Source organism: Podarcis tiliguerta, assembly GCF_965153285.1.
Source record: "Podarcis tiliguerta genome assembly, chromosome: 16".
NCBI classification, from domain to species: domain Eukaryota; kingdom Metazoa; phylum Chordata; class Lepidosauria; order Squamata; family Lacertidae; genus Podarcis; species Podarcis tiliguerta.
Window position 1 is genome coordinate 21,419,895 of NC_139549.1, and position 17,159 is coordinate 21,437,053.

The window sequence follows — 17,159 nt, forward strand, 5'->3', positions numbered from 1 at the left end:
CTCCAGGTATAGGGTGGTATATAAATTCAAAAAATAATAAGCCTGCCCCCAGGACTGGTAGCAGTTAAGGAGGCAGGCAAGTGGGGGCTGGTTGAGGACAGTGGGGCATTGTCCAATTTCCCCCTAGTGGACCAAGCTCCTCTGATCGATAACAATTGAAGAAAGCAGACGAAACCGTTCCTTCTCTCTAAAACGAAGGACCTGGATTCTGGAAGTCATGCTTGCTGTTTTCCCTCATTCCCCCACCCCACCCGAAGGGGGCCTGCAAAGTTTGGGGAGCGCTGTCCTCCTCTACCATATTTACATGTTTTAAGTTATAACGTCTTAGCTGTTTCAGGTTGCTTTTGCTTTTGAATTGTGTGCCTGTTTGCCTCCTTGTGGGCAGGGTGTAAATTCAATAAATATCGAACATAAGAAGAGCTTTCTGGATCAGGCCAGCGGCCCATCAAGTCCTGCGTCCTGTTCTCACAATGGCCAACCTGGTTTCCCTTTTCTGGGAAACCAGCAAGCATGATCTGAGCACAAGAGCCCCTCCCCTCCTGTGGTTTCCAACATCTGGCATTCAGAAGCATCGCTGCCTCCGACAGTGGAGGCAGAGAGAGCCCTGCAAAGTGTTGTTTGTCACTGCCTCCTGTGGGAGTGAGTTCCACAGTTTAACTGTGCAGTGCATGAAGAAATTCCTGCTTTTGCCTGTCCCGAATCTTGCCATTTCATCCTGGACTGCTGCAGAGCCGTGACTTGTGAGCAAGCATGGGCATAGCCAGGATATATGATAGGGGAGGGCAGGACTTTGGTGTGGGGGGCAGAACCGAGCTATCTGCGACTCGGTTGGTCAGTTTTTTAGTTAAGTATTTTTATTGATTTACAGTGATACCTCGGGTTAAGAACTTAATTCGTTCTAGAGGTCCATTCTTAACCTGAAACTGTTCTTAAGCTGAGGTACCACTTTAGCTAATGGGGCCTCCCGCTGCCACCGCCGCGTGATTTCTGTTCTCATCCTGAAGCAAAGTTCTTAACCTGAGGTACTATTCCTGGGTTAGCGGAGTCTGTAACCTGAAGCATCTGTAACCTGAAGCATCTGTAACCTGAAGCATCTGTAACCCGAGGTACCACTGTACTTGATTTGGAGAGGGGGCAGCTGCACCCCCCTGGCTACGCCCATGTGGGCAAGCCTCATAATCTGGGCCACTGATTGGGCTCATGGTGAAGCCTCCTCATAGGCCAGAAGGCAGTGTTTTGCTCTCAGATCTTTGGCCACCCCGGACGTTCCCCAACCTTCCCTCTGGCTGCTGCTGCTGCTGCTGGCATTGAGCACTGGCCCTCATCGAGATTGGCTGCTGCCCGCCCTCCCCTCTCTTCCCACCCCCCCTCCCCGAATCCAAGCTGTGCTCTCCAGAGGAAGATGTCAGAGTCAGAGGCATCCAGAGGCACCCTGAAATTAAGAGCTCTTCCAGAGGCCCTGTGCTTATTCCAGAAGCGCAGTGGGAAGGTGGCTGCGACTTAACCTGGCGGGGATTAGCCGGCAGCTTCCCTTTCATCACGAGAGCCCCCTGATGCCTCCCACCAAGGAGGCAGGTGTATTCGAGAGGCAATTGTTGGCCAGATGGAGCCCTGAGCCGCCACTCGAGAGGCTTCCCCGCCGCCGAGGGGTCTCCAAAAAAAAAGCCCAGTAATCTGCCGGGGGGTGGGGAGTGAGTTGCGGCCACCCCACTGCTTGGCCCATCAGCAAGAGTACCGCGCAGCAATAGGCCAGGAGCAGGAGGGAGGGAGAGAGAGCACATCGTCTCGGGTAATTTGGGTTCTGGCTGGGGGGCTCCTCGCACCATTGCAGGTTATCTGTGACCGTCTTCCATGCAGATCAGTGATGGCACCTCTGCGGCTCAAAAGGGGAGAGGTGGGAAAACTCCGAACCATTGCAGAGGGAGAGATGCCTTGACAGCAGCCAGAGAATGCAGGCGTCAGAAGCAGTGATGCTTCTGAACGCAACTTGCTGGAAACCACAGGAGGGGAGAGGGCTCTTGTGCTCAAATCCTGCAACAAGCGTCTGGTTGGCCACTGTAAGAAGAGGATGCCAGACTAGATGGGCCATTGGCCTGATCCAGCAAAGCTCTGCTTATGTATTTATGGATGGGGTGACCCAGGCTGATCCAACATTCCCCTAAAGGTAAAGGTACGCCTGACCATTAGGTCCAGTTGCAGACGACTCTGGGGTTGCGGTGCTCATTTCGCTTTATTGGCCGAGGGAGCCGGCGTACAGCTTCTGGGTCATGTGGCCAGCAGGACTAAGCCGCTTCTGGCGAACCAGAGCAGCGCATGGAAACGCATTTTACCTTCCCGCTGGAACGGTACCTATTTATCTACTTGCACTTTGACGTGCTTTTGAACTGCTAGGTTGGCAGGAGCTGGCACCGAGCAACAGGAGCTCACCCCGTCATGGGGATTTGAACCGCCAACCTTCTGATCGGCAAGTCCTAGGCTCTGTGGTTTAGACCACAGCACCACCCGCGTCCCCTAAACATTCACCTACAGACTGGGTCTAAAACCGTTTCTGCACCAACATGCATTATGATCCTTAACCTTCTTGTTTCTTAAGGACAGAGTTTGCTCGCTTCTCAGCGAAGCCTGCTTTGTTTGCCAAGTGTATGTAAAATATCTTTTCCTCCCCCAAACAGCTGGGATAATTATTTCCACTTCTGGGGACAAAATGTTTCCTTGGTTTAGATCAGGGACATCCAACTCCCAAGAGACTGCGACCTACTTCTGGGGAAAAAACTAGCAGTGGTCAACCCATGGAGAGGATGACCCAAAGTTGTTGAGATTTTTTTAGACGGGGGCGCTAGAGTTCTGCCAAACACGCTAGCAGTGATAATTCCATCTTCCATTTTTGCAATCGTGCTCTTTTTCCCCGGCAGAGGAAAATGAGACCACGATTGACTGCTATCACCAGGGGATCAAGCTGTTGGTCATGGTCGACCGGTTGGACATCCCTGTTTTAGAACAACAACAACCCACATACGCTCACAGCCATTTCTGTACATCAGTAGGCACTGCTAATTTTGCACCACGCTAAATTTCAAAAGAAAACACCAGAGGAAGTTGAGTCACAAGCCTCTGGCCCTTGTAAGCGGTGGAGATGATTGGTCCATTTGGGCTCCTGGACCACTGCTCCACCAAGCTCAGTCTCAAGAACATCTCAAGGAGAGCCCTGCTGGATCAGGTCCATCTAGCCCAGCATCCACTTCTCACCGTGGCCAACCAGATGCTCCTGGGAAACCTGCAAACAGGACCTGAGCATGAGAACAATTCTCCCCTCCAGCAACTGGAAAATGTACCCATCATGGCTAGTAGTCTGCTCTCAGACAGCCCCCACCTGCCTGCCTTCTTACTTGCAAGCAGTTCAGGAGGTGTATAATTCAGCAGGGAGGAGGAGGATGGGGACAAAACTAGAATTTCATTTCCTGTGCCTGTCATTGGCTCTGGCGCCACCTACTGTTGACCTCCCTCCCTCTGGGTTTACACCAGGGGCAGCCAACATGGTGCCTTCCAAGTGTCATTGGACTCTAGCTCCCATCAGCCCTAATGGTCAAGGATGATAGGAGTTGGAGTCATCCGGGGGGAGGGGACCACAGTGGCCAACTCTGGTCAACACACTATGTAACGTAGATCAATCTTCAGCTGGTGTTGGTGGCAATTCTTCACTGAGAATCATGTACTGAAATGAATGCACCCCTTAGGGCTGGGCGATGTTATCAATAGATAGTTCAAAAAAAGTTTCAAGTCCATATTGTGATACTGGTTTCATAATTTTTGACCTGGCAGTATATTGCGAATCGTGGTGTGTGTGTGTTTGATGCAAAAATCACATTGTCGCAAAAACCATGAAGCCATCCACTGCCTCTACATAGCTCCATCCTTATTTCAGACATCGCGATTTATCAGTATATCGCAATGTTCAGCTGGTGATATATCACGATGTTGAAAACCAGATATCGCCTAGCCCTGGCTCCCATATAAATGACAAGAGTGGAGAGTGGTCTATTAGTGCCTTGGAGAGCAGTTTGAATTCCCTCTTGGCCACGAAGCTCTCTTAGGGGACCTTGGGGAGGGGGCCAGTCCCTGCCTGCCTCTCAGCCTAGCCTACCCCACAGGCTTGTTGTGGGGATTAAATGAGGAGGGGGAGAGAGAACAATGTACGCTACCTTGGAGATACAAATGCAGGCAACCCATCTAGGATTGAGTTGGCTCTGCCTGTCATTGGCTCTGGCGCCACCTACTGTTGGCCTCCCGGCCTCTTACTCCAGCACTCCCAGCTGCAAGTGACGCTCATGGATAATAACGAGCGAGACGGACACCCCTAACAAGCATGCAGCAAAAGTGTTCAGCCACAGGCAGCATGTATCTCCCCTCCTCATACCGTCTTCCATAGCAGGGTGGATTCCTCGCCCCCCCCCCAGCTGCCTCCCCTGCAGTACCAAGGCAAAGGATTAGTGCAGGCAGAGCAGGTAGGCTTTCGCGTACAGAGGCGAGCTTGGTTTCAACATCTAATTCAATTTGTTCTGCTGAGATTGAAATATGAAATGCTTGCCAGTCAGATGTTCAAAGGCACCAGAGGTTGGGATGGGGGGGCGAGGAGGGAGAGGTTGAAGAGAACAGAGAGCGCTTTCTGAAGTTTGCATTTTTATGAAAATCAATTTAACCGTTTCCCCCCCCCTCCCCACCCGCAGCACGCGATTGGGTTTGTTTTTCCCCCCACACCCACACCCCCTTTCCAGCCTTGATGAAGACTTTTAATATCTCAAACCACACAACATCCCCTCAATAATGATGTTTATCTCCTTTCACCAGGGGTTTGTTTGGAGCTTTTTTAAAAAAGTGTTTTGTTTTGTCCTAATAATGTTACAAGTATAAAAGGAATCTCTTTTGATGGACAATTGCACACACAGCTGCAAGGACCACTTGTTGGCAGTTTCTCCGTCAAAAGGAGACTCTGGCCTCTGTGATCAGTTTTGGGGGCGGGGGGCAGGGCGGGTTTAAATAAATAAATAAATGCTGCTCTTGCTCCTCCTCCCCTGAAATATTCTAATCACACTGAATTTAGTGGTGGGGGAGGGAATTGCAAGTTAATTCATTAATTACACCAGAGTGGGTGAAACTTCAATCTTAATTAAGAGTTTTAAGTAGTAGAGCAGTGGCTGGTTGGCTGTTTTTCTTCTTGTATTGAAGATAACACTGAGGCAGTGCAGGTTGTTGTTATTGTTATTATTATTATTATTATTATTATTATTGTAGTAGTAGTAGTAGTAATAATAATAATAATAATAATAATAATAATAATAATAATAATAATTCACTTTTATATATCTGGAAGGCTGGATCCTGCCCCTTCACATTTTACACTCCAGTTGGCTTGTTTGTTTCAATGATTGTTGTGTTATTAATTACTCAAAAGAAAAGGGTTATTGCTACGTTCGGAAGAGATATCTGGAGAACTAAAGGTTCCCCACACCTGCTTGAGGCAATCCAGAATAAAGGAGCTTTTTAGACTTATATCTGCCTGTTGTTAACGGACCTCCCTCCTGTTTTCAGTGAGACGAGCAGGAAGATAAAACATAACGGAAGATTAATAATAATAATAATAATAATTTCATTATTTATACACTGCCCATCTGACTGGGTTGCCCCTGCCACTCTGGGCGGCTTCCAGCAAAACATAAAAGCACCGCGAAACATCAGGCATTAAAAACTTTCCTCCACAGGGCTGCCTTCTGATGTCTGGGTTCCGGAGGTGGGAAAGATGTGGTGGAGGTCGAGGAGTTAACTTTTTTTGTTCCTCAGCCAGGGAAGGACTCGTGATTATCGGATGATGGCAGTAGTTCGTTAGGGGCTATATTGTTGCAGTCCAAGCATGTCCAGTGAGCAACTGGGCTGCCAAAATTTGCTGACGTTTCTGAAGAACCATCTTCAGATGGTCTTTAATCCCGTGGTGCCTGGTGCAGAGAAGGTGGGATAGGGCAAAGCTTTCCTCCCTCTTGCATAACACTAGGACTCGTGGACAATGAAACTCCCAGGGGAGACAGTGATGGCCATCAACTTGAGTGGCTTTAAAACAGGATTGGAGAAATTCATGGAGGAGGAGGCTATCTATGATGACTACTAGCCCCATCCACTATGTTCTGCATCCACCGAGAGAGCCTGCATGCCTCTGAGCAGCGGTTGCTGGGGATCGCAAGTGGGGAGAGCGCTGTTGCTCCCGGGTCCTGCTCAAGGGTTTCCCCAAGGGCATCTGGTTGGGCACGGTGAGAAGAGGATACTGGAACCAGATGAGCCTTGGGCATGATCCTGCAAGGTTCATCTTAAGCCTGACTGTCTGTGGCTCTCCAGAGCCTCAGGCGGAGAGAGATCTTTTCCCACCTACTTGCTGCTTGGTCAATGGAGGAGGCAGTTGGGGATCAGTGGGGAAGGTCAGTAGCTCAAGTAAGCGACATTGGTGGGCATAAAGGTAAAGGGACCCCTGACCATTAGGTCCAGTCGTGGCCGACTCTGGGGTTGCGGCGCTCATCTCGCTTTACTGGCCGAGGGAGCCGGCGTACAGCTTCTGGGTCATGTGGCCAGCATGACTAAGCCGCTTCTCGCCAACCAGAGCAGCACACAGAAACGCCATTTACCTTCCCGCCAGAGCAGTGCCTATTTATCTACATGCACTTTGACGTGCTTCCGAACTGCTAGGTTGGCAGGAGCAGGGACCGAGCAACAGGAGCTCACCCTGTCATGGGGATTCGAACTACTGACCTTCTGATCGGCAAGCCCTAGGCTCTGTGGTTTAACCCACAGCGCCACCCGCGTCCCTTATTGGTGGGCATAGCCATAGGCAAAAGTGCGCAAAGCAAATAATGCGCTTGCTGCCCCCTTTGTACAGTTGACTGGCTTCTGTACACATTCCTCTCTCTCTCTCTCCATTCTCCATCCAGCTAAGCCAGGACACAACCCAGCAAGGTTTGAAAAAATGGTAGAGGAAAAGTTTTTCTCTCCCTTTCTCATAACAGTAGAACTCGTGGACGTTTGATTAAGCTGAGTGTCAGAAGGTTCAGGAGAGATAAAAGGAAGGACTGCTTCATGTATAGTTAATCTGCGGAACTCACTCCCACAGGAGTACCCACTTGGATGGTTTTAAAAAGGATTGGACAAATTCATAGATAAGGCTATTCTTGGTGACCAGCCATGATGGCTGTGCTCAGCCTTCATGGCTAGAGGTTTCCGAAAACCTATTGCTGGAAACCACAGGAAGGGGAGAATGCTCTTGTGCTTGGGTCCTGCTTGCGGGACCCCAAAGGCATTTTCTGGGCCCACTGAGAGAGCAGGATGCTGAGCCATTGGCCTGATCCAGCAGGCTCTTCTTACCTTCTTACTAACAGGGGATAGAAAGCAAGGCTGGGAAAATGTATGGGGTCTGGGGAGATGGGGTATGTCCTGGGGAGAGTTCCAATGGCCAGTTAGAGAGGCCTGGAGGGCTGTATCCTGCCACCCTCACAGGCAGGCTCATGGTGTCTGCAGGACAGGGCCTTCACGGTGACTGCTCCCAGACTGTGGAACTCCCTCTCTAGGGAAGTCAGACTGGCTCCCTCTTTGTCCTTCTGCTGCCAGGTGAAGACTTTTTTTATTGCAGCAGGCTCTGGAGAACTCGCTCTTCTAAGGAAAGGGATGGTGCTGTGTTGTTTTTATTGTAATTATCTATGTTTTAATAAATCAGAAAGAGAGAGAGTTCTGACTTTATTAATGTTTAGGTTTTTTTAAAATGATTGCTTCTCCCCCCCCCCCCAATGTTTTAGCTGTTCCGGTTTTACCTGTTAGCTGTCTTGAGTCCTGTTCAGGCATAACAGCAGCAGCAGCAGAAACAAGCCTGAGGATAATAAAGTCATACCTTGGAAGTCAAATCCATTCCGGAAGTCCGTTCGACTTCCAAAACGTTCAGAAACAAAAGCGCAGCTTCTGATTGGCTGCAAGAAGCTCCTGCAGCCAATCGGAAACCATGGAACCCGCATTGGACATTAGGATTCCAAAGAACGTTCACAAACCGGAACACTCACTTATGGGTTTGTGGCATTTGGGAGCCAAAACATTCAACTTGCAAAGTGTTCAGGATTCAAGATATGACTGTAATAGGCCTGAGGAGCCCCTTCCCGGTATTTGGAAAGTTAACACCAACACCTTGACTCGAAAAACCAGAGGGCAGGTGCAGCATGCATCACACACAATCTCTGCGATGGGAGTCCAAGGCGCCTCAGGTGGTCCTTTTGAGGATGGCCATGTCTTAGGTTGTCCTTTCAAAAATAAATGGGGGGGGGGGAGCGGGAAGTTTAAACAAGGGGCTGCGTTAATTGGATTACAGGGCAGCTGCCTGTGCTTCCTGCAGGGAGGCATCAGGTGCACAGAGACAGTACCTTCATTTCCAAACCTCGGGTTATATATCCAGGAAGCTCCTTTGCCCTTGCTGCCAAGTTAGGAGCAAACATGCATTTTGCCATGATGCTTTCCTTTACATTTGGGGGTGGGAGTTAAAAATCCACGTGTTTCTCAGTGGGGGGGGGGCATTGGATCCCATATGGTTTAATGCCCCCCCCCATTTGGGGCTGCAGGGAAGAAGGCATCCTCCTCCCTTGTGCCCCGGAGAACGAGCGGCACTTCTGCCTCCCTGTTTTCCCCCTCCAAGCGTATTCATTCGGGAGAGGGAGAAATGGCGTAGCAGGGAGCTGAGATTTCAGATTTATCCATTCATGAATAATAATCAGGCTGAGCAATTCACAGTAAATGGGTATCCAAATTGGCTAATAAGGAAGGCTTTCACCTCAAACTGGAGCTGGGCGAGAGACCGAGAATATCAACAGACGTTGGCTGTGGCATGTGTGTGTACGGCGATGTGACCTGAATCAGTGAAATATGCAAACCAGGGCCAGGGTGCCAGCAAAATAATAGGCATCTCTGTTAGCAGACGGAGGAGAGAGCAAGGCTGGCAGGCTGACAGCTTAGCAGCCTTGGCGGGGGCTTCCCATTTGGCGCCTGGGGCCCTGGTTAACTTCTTCCTGGCTCTCGCCGCTGCCTGCTCAGCTGAGTCACAGCAACGTCCGCTCTCACAGAATCACAGAACTGTAGAGGTGGAAGGTATCTCCAAGGCTCATCTTGTCTAACCCCCTGTGGTAGCAGGAATTGCAACTGAAAAATCCCCAACTGATGGCCATCCAATCTCGGTTTAAAAGCCTCTGATGAAGGAGAGCCTGCCACCTTCTGAGGTGCAGGTAATACTGACCTGCATAGGCCAATGGCCTGACTCATTATAAGGTTGTTGTTGTTGTTTAGTCGTTTAGTTGTGTCCGACTCTTTGTGACCTCTTGGACCAAAGCACGCCAGGCACTCCTGTCTTCCACTGCCTCCCGCAGTTTGGTCTAACTCACGTTTGTAGCTTCAAGAACACTGTCCAATTATCTCATCCTCTGTCGTCCCCTTCTCCTTGTGCCCTCAATCTTTCCCAACACCAGGGTCTTTTCCAGGGAGTCTTCTCTTCTCATGAGGTGGCCAAAGTATTGGAGCCTCAGCTTCACGATCTGTCCTTCCAGTGAGCACTCAGGCTTGATTTCCTTAAGAATGGAGAGGTTTGATCTTCTTGCAGTCCATGGGACTCTCAAGAGTCTCCTCCAGCACCATGATTCAAAAGCATCCATTCTTCGGCGATCAGCCTTCTTTATGGTCCAGCTCTCACTTCCATACATCACTGCTGGGAAGGCCCCAGTGTTCCCTATCCCCCTGACTTAAGGCAAGGATAAGGAACCTGTGGCTCTCTAGGTGTTGGTGGATCCCAACTCTCATCAACTCCAGCCAGCATGTCCAGCAGTCTCAGACAGTGGGAAGAGTCCCAGACCAGAGGAAGAGTCAAGCATAGGTGCCACACCTTGGCATTAAGTGGGAAACTTGGCATTAACTGGGAATTCACTCCTCATTGCAATCTTCAGAGTACCATGCAAGCTACTCTCAATTTATTTTGGCTGTACTTTTTTAAAAAGAAGAAGAAGAAAAGCTCAAAGATTTAGCTTTTATCCCCAGATATGTTGCAGAACTACAGCTTCCACCATCCATGGCCACTGGCAGTTTCAAAAACAGTCTTCAAAGGCAGCCCCACACAGAGCACATTGCAGTAGTCTAGTCTGGATGCCTAAGAATGTAAGACTGGGTTGTGGAATCAGTGACGCTGTTGGATCACAGCTCCCACCATCTCTGGCCATTGGTCATGAGGGCTGGGGCTGATGGGAGTTGGGAGTCCAACAACGTCTGGAGGGTCAGAGATTTCCAATCCCTGCTTTATTTATTGCATTCGGAGCCAAACTGCCTCGTGACAGCGGGGGCAAAAGACAGCCATCATGGCCAGTAGCCATTGGTAGCCCTGCCCCCCATGAACCTGTGCTAATCCTCTCCCAAGTTGGTGGCCCTCCTACGGGAATATGTGTGCGCGCATCGTTGGTACATGTAGACAGGGAATTTACACTCTCTCCTTCTGGAGGCGCTGGGTATAAATAAATGAATTAAGTCTGAGAGGGGAAGGAGAAGCCTCTGCATTTGCATGCAGGCCTCTGAGATTATTCGGGGAGGAGGCGGAGGGGAGAGGGTGACTAAAGGGCTGGGAGCCTTGGACTTAGTTGGAATTCAGCCGCCAGAGCTTTGCCTCTCCCTCTGATGGCTGAGCGTGATTGACACTTACAAATTACCCAGCCAAAAGTGTCGAGTCTTTGACCCCTCAGTAACATCTTCGGCAAGCTTGAGATTTGCCAGCATTTTGTCATCTAATTACTACAAATCCCTTGAAAATTCACTGGCTGGTGAATTTTTAATGCGGGGCGCCGTTTTCAGCGTGATGCATTGCCCAGATGGGATTGCGTTCCCCTCTTTCCTTCTTTACTTTCTTCCCTCCCCAAGCTCTTCAATTCTTGCTGGGTGGGGAGGGGGGGAGAGTTGTGGGGTGGTGGGCTCTGCCGGATGCCATTGCAGAGCTGCTTCGCCACTGCCAGTGGCCCTCAAACCAATTATTTCGCATTTATAGTTTGCAGGCACCTAGATCTGCATCTGCGGAACTGCTTTCTCTCTGTGTCTCAACCTTCTCGGCTGCAGTGTGCTTCAGAGGCGACAGGTGCCTGTCGAGTCCGGTGGGGCAGAACGTGGGGAGCCCATGCAGTAGGCGGAGCCTGAGCCATTGAGAGGCGGAGCCAACAAATTCCAACTTTGTCTCCATCCTTCTCCTTACAAGGGGCAGCACTGAAGCCACATTCGTGCCATACCATTGGGGAAACTGGGGGTTGTCCAGGATGGTGAGTTGTTGGGAGACCCCTATTCCTCTCCTAGAGCCACAGTTCTCAGAGTTCCCTGGGAAGAGGGATAGAGGCTTAAGGGTGCTTGTTACGTGACCCTTTAACAGTCTGGCTTAACCTTCATTCCCTGTTCCCAGAGAATTCTGGAAAGCTTAGCTCTGGAAGGGGAAGGTGATGGGGAGGTCCCTTAGCAACTTTCAGCACCCTGGATAGCTCCCAAGATTCTGTGGAGGGAGCCACAGTGGTATTGCACTGCTTTAAACATTTGATGCGAATGAGGCCTAAGACGGAAGAGCAGGAGGCAGGCAGTGCCACCCCTTGGAAGAGCTGTAAGGCAAGAAGAAAGGCAAGGTGGGGCTGCCTGGGGGCAGCGTGAAATTGGAGGGGCAGTGCCCCCATTTGCCCAAATGAAACAGCCTCCTCCGCGGTATTGGGTCGGCATGTCCCAATTACGTGATCTTCCACAGGTCCTTCTCTGGTGCTCAAGTTCTGCTGGGCAGAATGCTCCCTTCCAAAGATCAAGCCACCCACGTAACACTCTGTATCTTTTCTCTCCCCCGCCAGCCCCAGTTCAGAACTGAGTCACGGCCGAGAGAACAACAAGGGGGTCCTGGCCCCTCCTCGAAGCCAAGTGGATCTGTCCCGTGAACCCCGAAGAGGAGAGTCCTTGGAACAAGCAGCTTCGAAGCGATGGCACTCATCACTTTCATTTGTCTGCCGTTTCCTGGCTAGGAAAAGCAACAACTCGGCTTGATGAACCAGCAAAAGGAAGAAAAAGCTATTCGCAGTTCAGTTTTTGCCCTTCCTTAATAACTTGTATAGTTTTGAAAGAGAGAAAATGTGTACATAACTTATTCCTACATAACACGTCCTAATATAAAACAACCTATCCTTTGTTCCCACTGCCTGGTTTCTCTGTTTTACTCCCAACTAGTGTTCACTATTCCATTATTTTGCTCTCCCTCCAGTTTCCCAGCATTTGCAGCCAGGGATGTAAGAACAGAAATAGGAATCCTGGTAGGGTTGGAAGCACCAGAGTTGTGTGGGGCACCAGAATAGATTAAAACATTAAGAAGAACCTGCTGGATCAGGCCAATGGCCCATCTAGTCTAGCATCCTGTTCTCTCATGGGGTCCAACCAGATGCCTTTGGGTAACCCACAAACAGGACCTGAACTCAAGAGCCCTCTCCCCTCTGGTGGTTTCCAGCAAGTGGTGTTCAGAAGCATTTTACTATCTCCAGCTGTGGAGGCAGATCATAGCCATCCGGGATAGTAGCCTTCTCCTCCATGAATCTGTCCTGTCCTCTTTTAAAGCCATCTACCAGTGACCATCACTGTATCCTGTGGGAGGGAGTTCCACAGTTTAGCTATGTGCTGTGTGAAGAAATTGCTCCAACGTTCTTCCAACATTCATCTTCATGGGTTATCTATGAGTTCTAGCATTAGGAGAGAAAGAAAGGAAACTGTTCTCCACCCACTTTTTCCATAGTATATGTAATTTTATTACTGTCTGACCAGGTCACCTCTCCCTCGCTTTTCCTCTGAACTCAAAAGTCCCAAATGCTGCAACCTTCCATCACAGAAAGTCTCCCTGCAGAAGAGTCCAAAATGGGAGATGGGTTCAGCTGGAGAAATTCACCCAAAGATAGGCAAGACAAGCCGTCCTGGATGAAGCTGGTGGCTCACTCAGTCCAGTATCCTGTTTCTGCATTTCGCAACCGGCCGCCTTTGGAAAGCACACACACTATATTACAGTGATTTGACAGTCCGCCCCTCTTGCCAGGGAACTCTGGAAATGGTGCCTCTTGTTAGGGGAATATGGGTCTCCTAACAGCTCTCAAGAATCCCTCACAAACTACATCTCCCAGGATTCTCTGTGGGAATCTGTGACTATGGGATAAGAGAGCTGTAAATGTCTGGCGCTGATGCAGGTGTGGAGAACAGTTGGCTCTGGATGTTGTGGAACTACAACTCCCAGAAACCCCTTGGCAAGCATGGCGGGCCAAAGGTTCCACAACGTCTGGAGCGCAAAACATTCCCCACCACCACCACCTGCATTAACAGGAGCCCGTGTGGTGTAGTGGTTAGAGCAGGCTTCTTCAACCTCAGCCTTCCAGATGTTTTGAGACTACAGTTCCCATCATCCCTGACCACTGGTCCTGCTAGCTAGGGATCATGGGAGCTGTAAGCCAAAAAGATCTGGAGGGCCGAGGTTGAGGAAGCCTGGGTTAGAATGCTGGACTAGGGCTTGGGAGACCAGAGTTCAAACCCTACTTGGGCATGAAGCTCAGTGGGTGTCCTTGGGCCAGTCGCCTTCTCTCAGCCTAACGTACCTCACAGGGTTGTGGTGAGGATAAAATGAGGAGAAGAAGAATTGTGTGCACCACCTTGGGATATAATAATAATAACTGATAGGAACAAAAAATGGACAGCTTAGCTCATCTCTCCTGGAGGCTGGCTGTGGCTTCTTGGCTGTGGTCCAGCTGCAATGGGTGCCCTTCACTCCTTGCGGTGTGGGGAGGAGAGGCTGCTCCCCATTTGATAGCGCTCTTTGAGCCACCGAGGGGCTGGGAGAGGAGAGGCGTTTGAGCATCCGCTTGGCCGTCTTTCGAATCCAGTTACTGCATCCAGAAGCGTGAAATCGGCAGCTCTCACTGGGCCCCACCAGAGACAGCTGCATCTCATTCCCACCTCTGCCTTGTGGAGCCAGTGGGGGATTTTCTCCTTGAAAGATTCGCTCCCTCCCCTCCTTTTTTTTAAAAAAAAAGGAAGAAAAAGAAGCGGGGGATGGTTTGCCACCGCTGTCTCTTGCACAGGCTTGTCCAGGCAGCTCTTGCGGCCCTGAGAATTAAGCGAGGAGGAGATAATTTCCTCGGGAGGTGTGAATTTTCATTGTCGGCTTCCTGGCTGGGGAAAGGAGGAGCCGGAGGAGGGAGGCATCTTACAAGGAGTGAGGAGGGAGATCCAGCCAGGACGGTCATCGGGAGTTCTTCTGCAGCCTGCTTTGAAAAGGGCAGAGATGTTCAGCACCAAGAATGGAATTGGCATAGGTCCCAAACAATTCAAAGTGTTGGTGCTCACCTTTAAAGCCCTAAACAGCCTTGGTCCAGTATATCTGAAGGAGCATCTCCACCCCCATCGTTCTGCCTGGACACTGAGGTCCACCTCCAAGGACCTTCTGGCGGTTCCCTGACTGCGAGAAGCCAAGTTACAGGGAACCAGGCAGAGGGCCTTCTCGGTAGTGGCACCCGCCCTGTGGAACGCCCTCCCACCAGATGTCAAAGAGAACAACAATTACCAGACTTTGAGAAGACATCTGAAGTCAGCCCTGTTTAGGGAAGCTTTTAATGTTCGATGCATTACTGTATTTTAATATTTTGTTGGAAGCCGCCCAGAGTGGCTAGGGAGGCTTGGCCAGATGGGTGGGGTATAAGTAACAAATTATTATTGTAGGAGAAAAGTGGGGGAGCTTCTGGCTTTCCAGATGTTGCGGAACTACAAACCCCATCAGTCCTAGCATGCATGGCCAGGGGCCAAAGCTGACGGGAGTTGTAATTAAACATGAGAACATAAGAGGAGCCTGGTGGATCAGGCCAGTGGTCCATCAAGCCCATTCAGCTGTCCTCATTCCACCTCATTCCACCCAGGCAAAAGAAGGGATGTTGAAAAGTGTGATCTGAGGGGATTCCCATGGGCGAAAGAGATCTGAAGCGCCACATTGCTCCCCAGCTCTGAGGCTCGCCATCCCTGCCCTAATGATTTCATTCTTTTATTCCTCCCCAGGCCCCAACTTGAGATGTGTTTTTATTGCATTGTATTTGTCACTATCTATGTACCACCTTCTTGCCCAGGGAACCCGAGGTGACGTACATGGTTCTCTGCCCCATTTCATAGAATCATAGAATTGTAGAGTTGGAAGGGGGATCCCCAAAGGTCATCTAGTCCAACCCCCTGCAATGCAGGGATCTCAGCTAAAGCATCCATGACAGGTGGCTCCTCCAACCTCTGCTTAAAAACCTCCGAGGAAGGAGAGCCCTCAGCCTCCTGTGGGAGACCGTTCCCCTCTGACTTACTGCCAGAGCTGTTTGTCCTCATAACAACCCTGTGAAGTTGGTTGGGCTGAGAGGAGGGGACTGGGGCAAGGTCACCCAGTGGGGATGTGAAGCCTGGTCTCCCAGGTCATAGTCCAACCCTCTAACCACTACTCCTCACTGCCTCTGGGCTGATCTAAGTATTGATAGCACAAGAGGTGTTGGATCGGGGTGCATGTGGATCTCGCCAGTTCCACACCAGGCAGCAGGTAGGTCTTTGCCACAGCTGTCTCCGGCACTCCATAAAAAGCCTTGAGCTTGCTGCCGCTGCAGTGAGACGCAGAAGTAATTAGTGCTGCTTTCTACAGTGAGTAAAACCCAAATGTCAAACAATGCCAGAGCTATTAAGTCCTCTTTTTTACAAAAAAAAAGAAAAAGTAAGCGGCATATATGAGGTGGAATGGTTGTGTCCGCTGCCGCCTTATTGGAGTTCCCTGTGGCAACAGGAAGAGGTGATAATTTAGAGTTGGCTGAGCAATGGGACATTAACCGGAGAATATGGAGCCGCCACTTCCTAAGAAGGTCTAGCAGTATTCTCTCTCGCCACCAGAGGGTGCCGTTTCTGTTCCTCTTCCTTACCTAGAGATTGGGGGGGGGGCATGTGGAGGGGGTTGGAAAAACCCCCTTGCAGTTCTTCCCAGTGATTTGGAGTACCTTTGGGGGGGGGCAGGTTTACTCCAGCAGCCGGAATAGATTCTGCTTGGGGTTTTTTTGTCCATCAGGCATGAGCCTTCAGGCACGGGGGAGCCAGGAGCTGTGGCACAGAGAATCAGAGCCAAGAGGCAAAGGAACGAGCAGTGCTTTATTTCTGGGGGGGGGGGGGCGCAGACCCCTAAACATTTCCTGAATCTAAGTTTGGCCTCATTGAGGGGCAGTATTTCAATATGAGTAGGAAAATGAGAGTACCCCTAAATATTTTTATTTAGAAAAAAAGCATTGGGTACGAGCACCATCCTAAAATCCCACTAAAACACAACGGAGAAAAAATAAATAAATCAGGAAGCTAAGGTGGTGCCTTGACCGAAGGGAAACCACTGGCGCAAAAATCGCCAGTGCTCATAATCTGTGGATCATGAGTTTACACAGGAAGCTGTTCTCTACTGAGTCAGTCCGTTGAGGATGCCTTGGGTTCACGACGAGGGAGTGAGAATGCAGAATAAATCTATGGAATGAAAGGCAAAGATCTCTCCCCCCCCTCCCTTCTGCTCTCTGGCGAGGCAACCTTTCGCAAGGTTCAGGCTGAATACTAACAGAGGGCAAGTTTCAGCAACAATCACACACTCGGACCAATCCCCAGGTAAATTGTATTCCAGTAGCAAGCTCTGCCCTCCCTGAAAGGTGCCTCTCCAACAGTCTACTACGGAACAGGGAAGACTGGTCACACTGAAGCTCCTGAAAATCTGAGTCATAGGGTAGCAGTATGCATATAATGGATGCTTTAGTTGAGATTGGGGTGCGGGTGGCGCTGTGGGTTATACCACAGAGCCTAGGACTTGCTGATCACAAGGTTGGCGGTTTGAATCCCCACGATGGGGTGAGCTCCCATTGCTTGGTGCCTGCTCCTGCAAACCTAGCAGTTCGAAAGCACGTCAAAGTTCAAGTAGATAAATAGGTACCACTCCGGTGGGAAGATAAACGGTGTTTCCGTGCGCTGCTCTGATTCGCCAGAAGCGGCTTAGTCATGCTGGCCACATGACCCGGAAGCTGTACGCCAGCTCC

General features: G+C 50.2%; 1 protein-coding gene across 1 annotated transcript in view; it reads left to right on the forward strand.

Annotated features, from left to right (window-relative positions):
* Positions 1-12,250, forward strand: part of RBM19 (RNA binding motif protein 19) — a 97,964-nt gene extending 85,714 nt beyond the window's left edge. The window contains exon 25 of the mRNA XM_083417450.1: positions 11,913-12,250. The gene's annotated coding sequence lies outside the window, so the exon portion shown is untranslated. The remainder of the gene's footprint in view (positions 1-11,912) is intronic.
* Positions 12,251-17,159: the final 4,909 nt, after the last annotated feature.